The following is a 14,862-nucleotide window of genomic DNA, read 5'->3' as shown; positions in this document are numbered from 1 at the left end:
ACACCAAAAAATAATTAATGTGGGGTAATGAAATTTCGGGAATACATTTGTTACAGATCACATATTTAAGCTAAGAGGGTAATCCCAAAAGTAAGGTCTCCTTTTTTTTTGTAAGTACAGAACTCTGTTTGTGTGGCAGTTGGTCACACTGTTACGAAGAGAACTGCGCGCAGTTATTCGGTTTTTGAACGCAAAGGGCACTGCGCCGATTGAAATCCATCGCCAATCGATAGAAGTGTATGGTGAGTCGTGTATGGATGTCAAAAATGTTCGTAAGCGGTATAGAGAGTTTGCAGCTGGTCGGACCGAAATTCACGACGAACAAAGGAGCGGTAGACCGCCAATTTCTGAGGTGAGAGTGTTGAAGGTTGAGCAAAGCATGCGTGAAGATCGGCGGAACACCCTGGATGATCACTGCACGTTGGTTCCTGAGGTTTTCCGAAGCACCGCTCACAAAATTTTAACGGAGACATTGAGCTACCAGAAGGTGTGTGCAAAATGGGTGCCACGCATGCTGACCGAGAACCACATGCGGCAACGACTTTATGCTTCCCGCGCATTTCTTCACCGCCTTGCCGCCGAAAAGGACAACTTTCTGGACTCAATTGCCACGAGTGACACTTTACACCTGAGACCAAGTAACAATCACGCCAGTGGCGGCGTCCTTCTTCGCCAAAGCGGCGGAAATTCAAAGAAACACAGTCCGCCGGTAAAGTCATGACAACCGTTTTTTGGATCGGAAAGGGGTATTGTTTGTCGACTTTATGTCCACTGGGACCACAATTAACGTTGACAGGTACTGTGAGACTCTGGAAAAACTCAAACGGGCAATTCAGAATCGGAGAAGAGAAATGTTAAACAAAGGCGTACACACTCTCCATGACAACGCTCGCCCACACATCGCTCGGCAAACTACTGTTTTCCTGCAACAGTTTCAGTGGAACATAATCACCCACCCACCCTATATTCCTGACTTGGCTCCCAGTGACTACCACCAGTTCCCTAAGTTAAAGGAACATTTGGCCGGAAAGCGATCAAGCTCCGACGACGAGGTGAAAGAAGAGGTTCATAACTTTCTGAACAACAAGGCGGCGAGCTGGTATGACGTGGGCATACAAAAACTGCTACAGTGTCTACAAAAATGCATCGACAGAAATGGTGATTATGTCGAAAAAAATAGCTAAATTTTCAAGCTGTAAACTGATGTAAACTACTGTAGAAATAAACAGGTCTGTTGTTGTTGTGGTCTTCAGCCCTGAGACTGGTTTGATGCAGCTCTCCATGCTACTCTGTCCTGTGCAAGCTTCTTCATTTCCCAGTACCTACGGCAACCTACATCCTTCTGAATCTGCTTAGTGTATTCATCCCTTGGTCTCCCTCTACGATTTTTACCCTTCACGCTGCCCTCCAATACTAAACTGGTGATCCCTTGATGCCTCAGAACATGTCCTACCAACCGATCGCTTCTTCTAGTCAAGTTGTGCCACAAACTTCTCTTCTCCCCAATCCTATTCAATACTTCCTCATTAGTTATGTGATCTACCCATCTAATCTTCAGCATTCTTCTGTAGCACCACATTTCGAAAAACAGGTCTATGTACTTATAAAAAAAATAGGAGACCTTACTTTTGGGATTACCCCCGTATTAACATTGCAAGTCGGCCGAAGTGGCCGAGCGGATCTAGGCGCTTCAGTCTGGAACCGCGCGACCGCTACGGTCGCAGGTTCGAATCCTGCCTCGGGCATGGGTGTGTGTGATGTCCTTAGGCTAGGTAGGTTTACGTAGTTCTACGTTTAGTGAGACTGATGCCCTCAGATGTTAAGTCCCATAGTGCTCAGAGCCATTTTAACATTGCAAGATCACAGGTTAATGTTAAGTGCCAGCTAAGCCACTGCAAATGTGCAGTGCTGATACACTAATACGCGTTGTAACCGCCAGAATGATGAATTCAACGATACAAACATGCATACATTGTGTTGTACAGGTGCCGGATGTCAGTTTGTGGGATGGAGTTGCATGCTTCTTGCAATTGGTCGGTCAACACAGAGACGGTTAATGCTGGTTGTGGATGATGCTAGAGTTTTCGTCCGGTGATGTCCCATATGTGCTCGATTGGAGACATATCTGGTGATCGAGCGGGCCAAGGCAACATGTTGACATTATGTAGCGCATGTTGGGTTACAACAGTGGTATGTAGACGAGCATTATCCTGCTGGAAATTACCTCCTGGAATGCTGTTCAAGAATGGCGGTTCAACAGATCGAATCACCAGACTGGCTTACAGATTTGAAATCAGGGTGCGTGGGATGATCGCGAGAGTGCTTCTGGTGTTATACGAGACCGAGCCTCAGACCATAACTCCAGGTGTACCGCCACTGTACCTAGCACACAGACAGCTTGGTCGCAGGCCCTCAACTGGCCTTCTTCTAACCAACACACAGCCATCACTGGCTCCGAGGCAGAACCAACTGTAATCAGAAAACGTAAAAGATCTCCACCCTGCCCTCCAATGAGCGCTCACATGACGCCACTGAAGTCGCAAATGACGGTGGCTTGGCGCCAGTGGAACGCACACTACACCGCATCTGACTCGGAGTTGTCCTTGAAGTGACAGACTTTTAACAGTTCGTTGCATCACTGTGGCACCAACTGCTGCTCAAATTGCTGCTGCAGATGCAGTACGCTGCGCCAGAGCCGTACGCCAAACATGATGGTCTCCCTTTTCGGTAGCGCCGTGTGGTGTCTATTATAACTACCGATTTCGGTTTACACTGTCATCATGGTATGTAACATCAAATATCAAACATCAGAGCATTGCTGCCGCATCTGAACAGCTAAATATCTACAGAATCAAACAGATATCCATGCGCGAAAATTAGTCTGTGCAGTTTAAAGTCACGTTTACCACTGGCCGTCAGCTAAGGGCTCACGTGTCAAAGAGTACACTACGAGGTGGAATCCACAATTTTCGGGACTGGTGCTGTCATCTGGAAAGTACGAGTAGTAGATCTTTGCACCGCTAGGTGGCGAGAGCTGCATATCTGAAGAGTCAGTGTGCGGAGTGGCATTCAGCTGGGAGGACGTGTTGGGTGTCCACAGTGATTTCCGTAATACTCCGTGTTTGCTGTGTGGCGATTTTACGATGGATCCGCGAACAGAACAGCGCATGTGTATCAAATTAGTCAGACCGCATCTGGTGATCCGACCTTCTTGTTACGGGTTATTAGCGTTGACGAGAGCTGGATTTACGGTTATGACCCAGAGACAAAGCAACAATCGTCCCAGTGGAAGATCCCAAGCTCTCCAAGACCCAAAAAAGCAAGACAGCAAGTCAGGTGAAGAGCACAGTGAAGAGCATGATCATCGTTTTCTTTGCTACCAAGTGAATTGTGCACAAGGAATTCGTCCCACCAAACCAAACAGTGAATTCCGGCGTACTACTGTGACGTTTTGCGACGGCTCCGTGAAAACGTGAGGCGGCGACGACCCGGACTTTGGCGTCAAGGGAACTGGCTGCTGCATCAGGACAACGCGCCCTGTCACACGTCCTTGATCACCAGGACATTTTTGGCGGAAAACAGCATGGCGGTTGTACCCTTCCCACCGTACTCGCCAGATTTGGCACCTTGCGACTTCGCGCAATTCCCAAAACTGAAGCTCAAGTTGAAAGGCCGTCGGTTCGACACTCTTGAGAGGATTCAAGAAGCATCGCTGGCGGTGATAAACACCATCAAAGAACAGGACTTCCAGAAAACGTTTGACTAGTGGCAGAAGTGCTGGGACCAGTGTGTACGTGCGGATGAGAACTACTTCGAGGGTGAGGTTTCAACAGATGGCAGCACCAGTCCCGAAAATTTTTGATAGAACTTCGTACCATAGATGACGAAATCATTTGTGGTTGTAAGTAGGTCTTTACAACCATAGTACACTTAGCTGTGAATTTAAAAGCGGATAATTTGTAGCGCTATATGTTGTTCTCATACTTTATGCAAACTTTCAGTTTTTCAGGAAATGCTTGTGTTACAGTTTGCTAATGAATGTAGTTCCGCCGGCAGTTCTACTTTCAGGTCAGTTATCTTAGGAAATCTGACGAAAAATCAGGAGAATTCAGATTTTATCACCATTTCAGATTCCAGAGACCGCACAGACACACGCACGAGTGTTTGTACACTACTGGCCATTAAAATTACTACACCACGAAGATGATGTACTACAGACGCAAAATTTAACCAACAGGAGGAAGATGCTGTGATATGCAATGACTAGCTTTTCAGAGCATTGAAACAAGGTTGGCGCCGGTGGCGACACCTACATGTGCTGACACGAGGAATGTTTCCAACCGATTTCTCATACACAAACAGCAGTTGATCGGCGTTGCCTGGTGAAACGTTGTTGTGATGCCTTCTGTAAGGAGGAGGAATGCGTACCATCACGCTTCCGACTTTGATAAAGGTCGGATTGTACCCAATCACGATTGCGTTTTATCGTATCGCGACACTGCTGATAGCGTTGGTCGAGATCCAATGCCTGTTAGCAGAATATGGAATAGGTGGGTTCAGGAGGATAATACGGAACGCCGTGCTGGATCCCAACGGCCTCGTATCACTAGCAGGTGATATGACAGGCATCTTATCCGCATGGCTGTAACGGATCGTGCAGTCTCGATCCCTGAGTCAACAGATGGGGACGTTTGCAAGACAACAACCATGTGCACGAACAGTACGACGACGTTTGCAGCAGCATGGACTATCAGCTCAGAGACCATGGCTGCAGTTACCCTTGACGCTGCATCACAGACAGGAGCGCCTGCGATGGGGTACTCAACGACGAACCTGGGTGCACGAATGGCAAAACGTCATTTTTTTGGATGAATCCAGGTTCTGTTTATAGTATCATGATGGTCGCATCCGTGTTTGGCGACATCGCGGTGAACGCACATTGAAAGCGTGTATACAGAAAATGTTCGACTGCTGCCCTGGCCAGCACATTCTCCAGATCTCTCACCAATTGAAAATGTCTTGTCAGTGGTGCGGAGCAACTGGCTCGTCGCAATACGCCAGTCACTACTTTTGATGAACTGTGGTATCGTGTTGAAGCTGCATGGGCAGCCGTACCTGTACACGCCATCCAAGCTCTGTTTGACTCAATGCCCAGGCGAATCAAGGCCGTTATTACGGCCAGAGGTGGTTGTTCTGGGTACTGATTTCTCACGATGTTTGCACCCAAATTGCGTGAAAATGTAATCACATGTCAGTTCTAGTATAATATATTTGTCCAATGAATACCCGTTTATAATCTGCATTTATTCTTGGAGTAGCAGTTTTAATGGCCAGTAGTGTATATTGCACGAACTTCTGTAGACTAAAGAGTGTATTAGCGCTGCAAATCTACACTGGAAGTATACACTAATGTTTCCTTCTGAAAAAACTTAACATTGTGTTTGCAAAAGCTAATTGTTGTCACTGAGTAATTCTGAGTCACATTGCGTTACCACAAAGGACTACCTGAAACGTCTGTAAATCAGTTAAGAGATGTTTGAGATTTTTAGCTTGAATATTTAAGTTAAAATCTGGAGAGCGTGGTCTTTTTGACACGCTGCTCACTGTTGTACTCTGAGCTGACAAAAATCGTGGTATACCTCATAATAGGGTGTCGGACGTTATTTCATTCGGTGTAGTGCAGCAACTCGATATAGGATGATCTCAAGTCGGCGGAAGTCCCTTGCAGAGGTACGGAGCCATGATGCCTCTAACTTTCCATAATTGCGAAAGTATTTCCGGTGCAGTATTTTGTGCACGAATTGACGTCTCGGTTGTGGCTCATAAATGTTCGACGGGATTCATGTCGGGCCATCTGGATGGCTGAATCATTCTCTCGAATTGTCGAGAATGTTCTTCAAACCAATCGCTAAAAATTGTGGACTACTGACATGGCACATTGTCGTCCATAAAAATGAAGTCCATGAATGGCCAGGTAACTGAACACAACCACTTCCAGTCAATGATCGGTTCATTTGGACCAGAGGACTCAGTCCATTCCATGTAAACACAGCCCACAGCATTATGGAACCACTGCCAGCTAGCACAGTGCCTTGCTTCTGGGGGTCCGCTCCACACTCGAACTCGGCCAACAGCTGTTACGAACTGAAATCACAACTCGTCTGACCAGGCCACGGTTTTCCAGTCGACTTGGGTTCAACCGATAGGACCACCAGCCCGGGAGAGGCGTTGCAGAAAATGTCGTGCTGTCAGCAGAGGCATTCGCGTCGGTCGTCTGCTACCGTTGCCAAAAAAGGCCAAATTTCCCTGCACTGCCCTAACGGATACGTTCATCGTACGTCTAACATTGATTTCTGGGCTTATTTCACGCAGTGTCTCTTCTCTGTTAGCGCTGTCACCTCTACTGAAACTCCGCTGCTCTCTGTCGTTCGCCCTGCTGCTGCGGTCGCAGGTTCGACTCCTGGCTCGGGCATGGATATGTGTGATGTCTTTAGGTTAATTAGGTTTAAGTAGTTCTAAGTCTAGGGGACTGATGACTTCAGATGTTAAGTCCCATAGTGCTTAGAGCCATTTGAACCATTTTTTTCTCTGTCGTTAAGTGGGTTTCGTTGGCCACTGTGTCGTCCGTTGTGAGAGGTAATGACACAAATTTGGAATTCTAGGCACACTCTTGACGCTGTGGATCTGGAATATTGGATTCTCTAACGATTTCCGAAATGGAATGTCACACGAATCTAGCTCCAAATACCATTTCGCAATCAGAGTCTGTTAATTCCCGTCTAGAGCCATAATCACATCGGAAACCATTTCTCATGAATGACTAGAGTACAAATGTCATTTCCCACAACGCAGAGCCCTTTTATACCTTGTGTATGCGATACTATCGCCATATGTATACGTGCATATCGCTATGGTTCGAATGGCTCTGAGCACTGTGGGAGTTAACATCTGAGGTCATCAGTCCCCTAGAAAGTAGAACTACTTAAACTTAACTAACCTAAGGACAACACACACATCCATGCCCGAGACAGGATTCGAACCTGCGACTGTAGCGGTCACGCTGTTCGAGACTGAAGCGCCTAGAACCGCTCGGCCACTCTGGCCGGCGCATATCGCTATGCCATGACTTTTGTCACCTCAGTGTATGACGCCACAGTGCTTACCTGTCAATGCGAAACACGATTATTAATATCTTTATCGTATGAAAATGTATCTAAAGCGAAGTAGAGGAGCCTCACAATTTTGAATTCCCTCCCTGATCAACCGGTCAACAGGGAGTCTTCGTCTGAAATACGCGAAAGATTAGTGTGCAGCACTACCATCGACGCAGCATCACAGCTTGCTAATAAAGATAATGTATTTCTCGTGCTATTTCTTTGCGCTCACAAAATGACTTGATAGTTCAGTCCTGTCGAAAATATGATGTGTTCCACCGTTTCCCTCCCCCCTCCCCGTAACAACAAACAGATGACGAGGGTTTAATAGATGCCTCCTTCTGTAAGGCGCGCTTTTCACCCGCTCCGTAGTTTAATCACGTTTCGGACGGCGACGTCTTCAGCAGCGAGTGTGACGAGCTGACGCCGCAGACGTCACTCTGCAGGCGGCTCGCGGAGCGCCAACAAGTGTCCATCCAGCGTCGGCTGAGTATCCAGTGACTGGACGGACGCTGAGCGGGGAGTCAGAAAAAAGCTACGTCTGTCTGGCTACGCGGCGACCCGACCCGAACCGACTCGCGCCGTTAATTGAGCGTTACGAGGAGTGCCGCCGGCTTGTTTACACAGCCGGCTGGCGCAAAATTGCTGCCTCCAGAACCAGCGGCGGGAAACCTAACGAGCCGAGATGGAAGCGCGCGCTCAGTGTGCTGATTTCAATTCGTCTCTTGATGAGGCGGGACTTAAAAGCCACGGAGCATGTGGTTCGCTTCGCAGTTAATTACACTGGTCTGCAAAACGTTAAGGACGAAAGTAACTTACCGTGACGTGTCACTGTCAAGAAAACACAGCACGGTGAAACTTGGGCCGTACATAGAAACAAGTGCTACAGCATAGCAACTGAAAGAAATACGCCGCGAGACGAACAGAAATAATTACTCTGAAGTCACCGTGATTTATGATGGTCCCCTGGACGTTACAAAAGGTGGGATGTGGTTTTTAATAGGGTGTGCGATCACCAAGGACGCAATTCATGTTCTGCTACGAACTACAAATGCTGGCCATGAGGTCGTTGAGGAGTTTTGTGGTGGGTCGTTCCTTTCCCTCAACCAGCGTGGATGACGAGTATTGGATGGTCGCCGGCGCATGTAGAAGTGTTGCAATACGCTCCCTCAACGCATTCCACAAGTGCTCGATGGGATTTACAATGAGTCCAAAAAGTATTCGTCTAGTTGAATTTTTTTTAAATAACTAGGTACATGTCACGTGAAAGGAAGGGAACATAAAATGTGAACATCCAGTCATATGCAACGAAGCTTGGTAAGCCATTTTTGTAGATGGACAAGGAAATAAATACATTCATAGCGATAACAAATTTGACAAAATGGTGAATTTATTCAAGGGCTATTTCAAAAAGTATTCGTCCACTCACATTTTTTTTTTTAAATTTACGGTCTGAAAATATTATTTCAGTTACAAAAATTAATATTTAGTGGGGTTTTCCTTTGACAGTTATTACTATTTGTAGTCGTCTGGGCATCGACTTGACCAAGTTTGGCGTCAGAGAAGCTGGAATTTTGTCCCATTCGTCTTGAAGTGCTTCTTTTCGGTCTCTCTTGTTAGAAATGTTTCTTCTCCTGATGCTATCTTCCGACACTTTCCAAAGGTGTTCAATAGGATTAATGTCTGGGCTCTGAGGAGGCGTGTTTAGTTGTACAGGAGCCACAGCCCTGTATTTAGAGCCGTATGCTTTGGGTCGGTGTCTTGTTGAAAAATGTAATTTCCTTGCAGGTCTAATTTTTCGGGTCCGCAGCTCGTGGTCGTGCGGTAGCGTTCTCGCTTCCCGCGCCCAGGTTCCCGGGTTCGATTCCCGGCGGGATTATGGATTTTCTCTGCCTCGTGATGACTGGGTGTTGTGTGATTTCCTTAGGTTAGTTAGGTTTAAGTAGTTCTAGGGGACTGATGACCATAGATGTTAAGTCCCATAGTGCTCAGCGCCATTTGAACCATTTAATTTTTCGGCGCTAGGATTCAGACTATCCTTTAAAATGTTGATATATGTATGGTGATCCATCGTACCTTCTATGAAAAGTAATTTTTCAGCACCTGCAGCACTCATACAGCCCGACACCATCAGGGAGCCACCACTGTGTTTAACCGTTGGCACAAGATTGCGTGACAACATCTCCGCATTCTTCTTACGCCACATCGTTCGCCTGCCATCCGACTCGGATACGTTATATTTACTCTCATCAGAAAATATTACTCGATTCCAGATGTCTTCCTTTTTGAATCTATGTTCCATCGCAAAATGAAGACGTTTATTTCGATTCTGTTCACTAACCCAAAATTTCTTGCGCGCTACCCGGCCGTGATACCCATACGTTTTGAAGGTATTTCTGATTGTGTTGCCACATACCCCCTTTCCCCTAGACTCTAACTCCAGACAACTTAGGAGCGCTGATTTTAGGTTTCTGCTTCCATTCCCTCGTGACAAATCTCACGTCTGCATCAGTCAAAGTGTGACGGCGTCCGGTACATGGTTGGTTTCTTAATGATTTTGTTGCGCAAAATCGATCCATTGTCGACTGGACCGTCGATATAGGTCTAACGACTACTTTAGCACTCTCGTAGGAAGATTTGCACTCATTATGTAAGCGCAGAATAAGTTTCCTTTCGATCAGCGTCGTCTTACTGCCTTTCGCCCATGGCGCTAACTGCACTGTATCGGCTCCGTTCCGAACCACAACAGGCAATAGAGTGGGGTCGCGCGCGGTTGACACTAGTGTGTGCCGTGGGTCAGCGTTATAGTTTAATCACTGCGCGCAGAATTTCTGCATGTTCAGATGGTGGAGGAATACTTTATGAACTAGCTCATGTATTACATTCTCTATTTAGTTAACCTTGCTGTCGACTTGGATGTTTTGCTTTCCTTGCTTTTCAACAAAAGTGACTTGCCGAGGAACTTCTTATACGCCTGGCTCTTTAGAATTTGTATACATTTCTTTTCATGTTACGCAGACTTTGTTTTCTAAAAGACATTCAGCTAGACGAATACTTTTTGGACTCACTGTAAGTAAGGTGAACAGGCCAGCCAATCCGTTTCCCGAATATCGTCTCGTTACAAAAAGTGTTCGGTGTTCAAATATTTGGAGTAAAGTACGGTCCCGCAATAGTATGCTTCCGCACACCGTAACATCTGGCCGTCCAAAATAATGATACTGGACAATTGTAGGCGTATCCTCTAATGGCGCAGGCAGGTGTGGCCGAGCGGTTCTAGGCGCTTCAGTCTGGAACCGCGCTACCGCTACGGTCGCAGGTTCGAATATTGCTTCGGGCATGGATGTGTGTGATGTCCTTAGGTTAGCTAGGTTTAAGTGGTTCTTAGTTCTAAGTTTTAGGGCACTGATGACCTCAGATGTTAAGTCCCATAGTGCTCAGAGCCATTTGAACCTCTTATGGCGAGAGGTGGGAATACATAATGCAAGCCAGCAACATTGTGAAACAGAGTAGTTTTGGTAGTCCAGATATTATGGTTTGGTGGCCGTGCGGTTCTAGGCGCTTCAGTCCGGAACCGCGCTGCTGCTACCGTCGCATGTTCGAATCCTGCCTCGGTCATGGATGTGTGTGATAGGTTAGTTAGGTTTAAGTAGTTATAAGTCTAGGGGACTGATGACCTCAGATGTCAAGTCACATGGTGCTTAGAGCCATTTGAACCATTACGGTCTAGGGAGGCACAATGTTGCATTGCCTCAGTGGCCCCCTAATCCTTGAAAACAGTACACACGCCGGTCACCGCTATTGCGATATTGTATGTCTACCCCATGTCCGTCTTTTCAAGTATGCATTCGGACGTAGCTTCATTGTTATGGGTAAAAATGCGCGACCACATTGAACAGTGCAGGTGGATGATCGCATGGAACGAGAGGCTATTCGGCGTTGGAATGTTTTGCATATTCCCCCGATTTAATTCCCATCGATCACACGTAGCATGTGTTGAGGAGACATATTGCAGCACGTCCATTTACGCCAACGACATCCACCAGTTGTCAACTGGGCTGTTGGAGGAACGGAACGCCTCGCCCACAAGAAGTCCTTATTAACCCTCGAGCGGGCGCGCCTGTGTATAAAGTGCGCCAACTAAAAATACAAAGATTTTGTGCGGTTCTATTTTTGTTTCACAACTGAAAACCTATACCTATTCCTTCAGTATTGCTTCAGGTAACACAGCGATAAATTGCGTTGTCGTGCGTCCAAGGGAGTAGCAGTAATATAAAATACAAAGCGAGCGTGGCGAGAAAAAAATTACGTTAAAAAAATGACTCGTTACGAACTAGCAACATAATCCCGCATTGAGGCAGTTGTCTACGAGATAATTAGTGATCGAATAAGCAGCTGACCGAGATCTGATGCAACTGCACTGCTTAATGCTTCGAATGCGTCATTACTGTCTCTTTAACACCTGTCCTTGGCAAAAGAGAGTTATACTGAAAATTTATTTCATTGTTGCTTAATAAAACAGCACTTTAGCTCATATTGTGTAACTTTATTTTTTCCTTGTTGAAATAAACTAAGATTCAACTGTGATTTTGATCATACATGACTTACCCTGGGAACATAAGGAAACCTGTTCTTTTCACGTGTACAAAGTGCGCCGAAAGCCCTCTCGTGTTATGAAAAACGGTGCGCCCGCTCGAGGGTCTTGTGGCCACCATGGGAGCACAGCATGCATATAAAACTTCCTGGCAGATTAAAACTGTGTGCCCGACCGAGACTCGAACTCGGGACCTTTGCCTTTCGCGGGCAAGTGCTCTACCATATGAGCTACCGAAGCACTACTCACGCCCGGTACTCACAGCTTTACTTCTGCCAGTATCTCGTCTCCTAACTTCCAAACTTTACAGAATCTCCCCTGCGAACCTTGCAGAACTCCTGAAAGAAAGGGTATAGCGGAGACTTGGCTTAGCCACAGCCTGGGGGATGTTTCCAGAATGAGATTTTCACTCTGCAGCGGAGTGTGCGCTGATATGTTCTGCAAGGTTCGCAGGAGAGCTTCTGTAAAGTTTGGAAGGTAGGAGACGAAATACTGGCAGAAGTAAAGCTGTGAGTACCAGGCGTGAGTCGTGCTTCAGTAGCTCAGATGGTAGAGCACTTGCCCGCGAAAGGCAAAGGTCCCGAGTTCGAGTCTCGGTCGGGAATACAGTTTTAATCTGCCAGGAAGTTTCATATCAGCGCACACTCCGCTGCAGAGTGAAAATCTCATTCTGGACAGCATGCATAGTCGTCCGTGGTAGTCACACAACCTATTGAGGAACATGTCCCAACTCTTGTAATGTCGAGAGGATCATCATAAATGGTGGCGTCTTAAATCAAATTATTGTCTTTGAATAACAGTGACATTTCTGTTCCTTTCATTGCGTATTTCTCTCGGCTGCCTTCTGCACTGCGCTATACTATTCTGTACCGGTACTGTAGCAGTTCTTTCCATGTACGATCGACGTTTCGTCGAGCTATGTTACTATACAGTGACACACCGTGCAAGAGTTTGCTAATTCGGCGTATTAAGTTGTTTCATCGATCGACCTACTTGCAATGAGCAGCGTACAGTTAACCGCACAGTTATTATTCTCCTCTCTTCCCGAGACACGTGCGGCTCCACGTTAAGTTCATGACGCTTCCTTCTTTCCTCCTCCTCCCCCCCCCCCCTCTCACCTTCCCCCCTTATCAGTAAAAGCTTTTACACTGAAGAGCCAGAGAAACTGGTACACCTGCCTAATATCGTGCAGGGCCTCCGCGAGCATGCAGAAGTGCCCCAGCATGACATGGAATGTACTCGACTGACGCTGGAGAGAACTGACACGATGAGTCCAGCAGGGCAGTCCATAAATCCGCAAGAGTACGAGGGGGTGGAGATCTCTTCTGAACAGCACGTTGCAATGCATCCCAGATATGCTCAATAATGTGTGTGTCTGGGGAGTTTAGTGGTCATCGAAAGTGTTTAATCTCGGAAGAGTGTTCCTGGAGCCAATCTGTAGCAATTCTGAACGTCTAGGGTGTCGCATTGTCCTGCTGGAATTTCCCAATTCAGTCGGGATGGAAATTTGTGGTAAGGGTCTGTGGGACCAAACTGCTGAGGTCAGCGGTCCCTAGGCTTACACACTAATTAAATTAACTTACGATAAGGACAACACACACACCCATGCGCGAGGGAGGACTCTAATATCTGACGGGGGCAGCCGCGCGAACCGTGGCAAGGCGCCCCAGAGTCGGAATGCACAATGGATATCAATGGATGCAGGTGATCAGACAGGAAGCATACGTACGTGTCACCTGTCAGAGTCGTATCTAGACGTATCAGGAGTCCCATACCACTCCAACTGTACGCGCCCCACACCATTAAAGAGCCTCGACAAGCTTGAACAGTGCTCTGCGGACATACAGGGTCCATGGTTTCATGAGGTTGTCTCCATACCCGTACACGTCCATCCTCTCGATACCATTTGATACGAGATTCGTCCTACTAGGCAACATGTTCGCAGTTATCAACACTCCAGTGTCGGTGTTGACAGATCCAAGTGAGGCGTAAAGCATCGTGTTGTGCACATATCAATGGTACTCGAGTGGGCCTTCGGCTCCAAAAGCCCATATCGAGTGATGGTCCGTTGACTGGTTCGCACGCTGACAGTTGTTGATGGCCCAGTATTGAAACCTGCAGCAATTTGCCGAAGGATGGGGTTTCTGTCACGTTGAAGGATTGTCTTGAGCCGTTGTTGGTGCCGTTCTTGCAGGATCTTTTTCCGGCCGCAGCGATGTCGGAGATATGATGTTTTACCGGTTTCTTGATATTCACGGTACACTCATGAAATAGTCGTACGGGAAAATCCCCACTCCATGGCCACGTCGGAGATGCTGTGTCCCATCGCTGGTGCGTCGAATATAACACTAAGTTCAGATTCACTTAAGTCTTGATAAATTGCCATTGCGCTAAACACTTTTATAGGGGTTACCGACCACAGCGCTGTATTCTGCCTGTTTATATATCTCTGTATTTGAATATGCGTCCCTATACCAGTATATTTCAGAGTATATTCAAACAGACATTTAGTTCCAAATTTCTCAGCTAACTTACGGAGAATAATGTAGCTTGAAAACAAGAAGTCTCGAAAACTTACGAATTGCAAGCTATCATTAAAGACACGATACTTTTCAATCACTTGACCAACGTGGACAGGCTTGCTAACTGACCGTCTGCAGGGAGTATCACAGCCATGTGAATGAAACGAATTACAGGTTGACCCCGCCTGCAGTCAGAAACCATTCCGTCTTGATTCGTTCGTTCACAGGTAGAAACGGTAGACCACATCAATCTTAGTAGAGAAAGATAGAAAGGGAGACAGTTACGTGTCATCTATGACAACACAGGGGAGGGAATCACACTCACATTCGATTTGATGACTGACTCTCTCAATTGTAGGGTGTAGAACAAGATCCATTGCCAATCACAGTTGAAGACGCTTCATTTAAGACACGACAGGTTTCGGGCTTGTGCTCATCTTCAGGTGATTATACATTCACTTTACGTTTCACATTCAATATTGGAGTTCACTATTTAAATAAAAGGCACATTACTTGATGTCGACTCAGTAGCCCAACTGAAGGTATTAGAAGTGGCGAAATTTGTAAAAAATGTTATAAATATGCTATTACGATT

The sequence above is a fragment of the Schistocerca americana genome, chromosome 1, assembly GCF_021461395.2.
Source record: "Schistocerca americana isolate TAMUIC-IGC-003095 chromosome 1, iqSchAmer2.1, whole genome shotgun sequence".
Taxonomy (NCBI): Eukaryota; Metazoa; Arthropoda; class Insecta; order Orthoptera; family Acrididae; genus Schistocerca; species Schistocerca americana.
Note: the sequence above shows the minus strand (reverse complement) of the source record.